A 2963-nucleotide genomic window follows, 5' to 3' on the forward strand; every position below is an offset into this window, starting at 1 on the left:
CCCGTGCCTCCCTGAGCCCCAGGGTGTCCTTCTCTAACAGGTGCTGGCGGATTTGTGATGAAAGCATACCTGCCACGAAAGCGTCCGGACTAAGAGTTCCGTGTGTTCGCTCGCCGTAACTTGCGGGCAGCCGCAGCGTCTTCCCAGCACCAGGTGTGCGCGGTAGAATTCGTCCAACGATTCCCCAGGGGTTTGCTGTCTTATTGCAAGCAGGTCCCGGGCATAGACCTGGTTTACCGGGCAAATATAGTGCCCTTTTAGCAGCTCGATTGCTGCATCGAAGTCTTCCGCTTCCTCGATGAGGGTGTAAATCTCCGGGCTCACCCTTGAGTGCAGGACGTGCAGTTTCTGCTCTCCCGTGGGTGCGTTTTTGGCCATCTCGAGATACATTTTAAAACACGCCAGCCAGTGCTTAAAGATTGCCCCTGAGTTCGTCGTGTGGGGGCTAAGTTGCAGACACTCCGGCTTGATTCGGAGCTCCATCCTTTCTTCTTAAAAAACTAGCTTATTAAATTGATGCACGATCAATGACCACTAAAGCGAGGTTGTAGTCCAACTGAAGGCTTTAATAAGCTAGATGTTTCCCCCAGCAGCTCAGGTACAGAATGAGGGCTGCTGGGGCGGCACGGGTTCTTATACCCCGCCTATCAGGGCGGAGCTATTATACACTCTAGCCATTAGCAAGCATACAGGTTCTACCAATGGTACTTTAGCCTCTCAGGTACCGTAATATCTATAATACCACATCTGCTCTGCGGAGAATCGGGTGCCGGCGTCGGGGCGGCGTGGCGCGATTTGCGCCAGTCGCGGGGATTCTCTGGCCGGCCCCGGGCTGGGAGAATCCCGCCCTCTATGTTCCTGGGATCAATTTTTTTTTCTTTGTTTTCAGAAAATACAAAAAAAGAGTTATAATAATCAGTAAGACAACCTTCCCTCTGGGATTTGCTCAGTATATAACATCTGCTGTAGTTGTAACAACACAGACAAGCAGACAAGGGAGGTGGGGGGGGGGGGCGGTAATTGTGGACTGATACAAGACCTGAATTAGATCTAAACTGGAATGTTGTGCACACCTTAAGTAACCCACTATAGCAAGGAGATAAAAATATTGAAAAGTTGCAACCTAGATTCACCTGTGGCTATACTGGTGTGAGTTCAAACCAGGCCTACTTATCACAGCTTTATGTATTCCCTGTATCATTTGCTGTTTATCTAATCAAAGGCCAATACATCCCCAGAACCTGATAGTCTACATCCCAGAGTACAAACGGCAGTGGTCCTAGAAATAGTGCATGCATTAGTGTTCATCTTCCAAAGTTCTTTAGACTTTTGTACAGTTGGTACAGATTTGAGGGTAGCTAATGTAATTCCACTTTTAAAAAATGGAGGTAGAGAGAAAACAGGGAATTATAGAGCAGTCAGCCTGACGTCATTAACGGGGATCGGACAGAGTCAGCATGGATTTATGAAAGGGAAATCATGCTTGACATATCTACTGGAATTCTTCGAGGATGTAGAGTTTATGAGGGGGAGCCAATGGATGTGGTTTATTTGGTCCTTCAGAAGGTTTGACAAGGGCTCAGATAAGAGATTAGCATGCAGAATTGAAGTGCATGGGATTGGGGGTAATGTATTGAGATGGATAGAAAACTGGTTGGCAGACAGGAAACAAAGAGCTCTTGGGGGATAAAGGGATCATGGGCGGCATAGTGGTTAGCACTGCTGCCTCACAGTACCAGGGACGGGGTTTAATTCCAGCCTTGGGTGACTGTCTGCGTGGAGTTTCCACTTTCTCCCAGTGTCTGCATGGGTTTCCTCCAGGTGCTACGGTTTCCTCCCAGTCCAAAGATGTGCTCCTTCGGTGGATTGGCTACTAAGTTGCCCCTTAGTGTCTAAAGATGTGCAGGTGGGTTTATGGGGCTACAGCAGGGGAGTCGGTCTAGCTAGGGTTGGTGCAGACTCGGGCTGAATGGCATCCTTCTGTACAGTAGTAATTCTATGGTTCTAAATGCTATGGTGGAAAGTGGGACCAGGTTACAGCGCTGGATGATCAGCTGGGGGTTCATCCAAGATGGCATCTCCCATAGGTCGCACATGGCCGGGGTGCACAAAATGGCGGTGCCAACCCTCAAGCGTGACGTCCGTGGAACAAGATGGCGGCGCCCGGGGTCCGCACGTCGCCCTGGGATATGGGGGTGGTGGCGACTGCTAGCCACACGGGGCCCGTGGAGAAGTTTGTGGTGGCGGTCCGCATTCGCTGCTGGAGACCACGGCCACCGCTCGGGCCTGACATACCCCCACAAAATGGCCCTTTTTGCCGCATCCCTGGTGATTGATCAGCTATAATAATGAATGGCAGAGCAGGCTCAAAGGGCCAAATCTCTAAATCCTACTCCTACTTTTTCAATATTTCTGCATTAGGATTCACTAAGCTTCAATAGTGGAGATATTCCATACTCTAAAAACCCTTCACACACAACATATCTTCCAGCCTTCTTCATTATTTCTCTGTATCAATCCCGAGTTTATAGATCCTGTACCCAATGCACTAATAGAAGAAATCTTGTGGAATATTTCACACCAGATACCTGATTATAATTGGAACAGGCAGTAGTTGCCCACTTCAGTTAAATCTTTAAAGACAGTTGTACCAAAATAAATTCCTCAGGGAAGCAGTAGCTTGCGGGGAGGGCAGCAATTTACAGCAAGGCTGCTACTGAAACAGGGAATGATAAATCTGTTTGTTGCAGTGGAGGCTTCCGGCAGCCTGCCACCCTTGAAACAATTGAGGCCCTTAATTGGCCACTTCAGTGCCTCATCCTGCCCCAGTTCTGTTTTTTCCAGGGCACAGGGAGGCCCTCATGAAGTGGGTAGCCCAGCAGCTTTAGCTGCATAAGCTGGTGTTGGGCAAGGTTGTATCAATCTTTGGATGATTCTCTGTGCCCAGAGGCAGTCACTCACCC

This window comes from Scyliorhinus torazame, chromosome 5 (genome assembly GCF_047496885.1).
Source record: "Scyliorhinus torazame isolate Kashiwa2021f chromosome 5, sScyTor2.1, whole genome shotgun sequence".
NCBI lineage: Eukaryota > Metazoa > Chordata > Chondrichthyes > Carcharhiniformes > Scyliorhinidae > Scyliorhinus > Scyliorhinus torazame.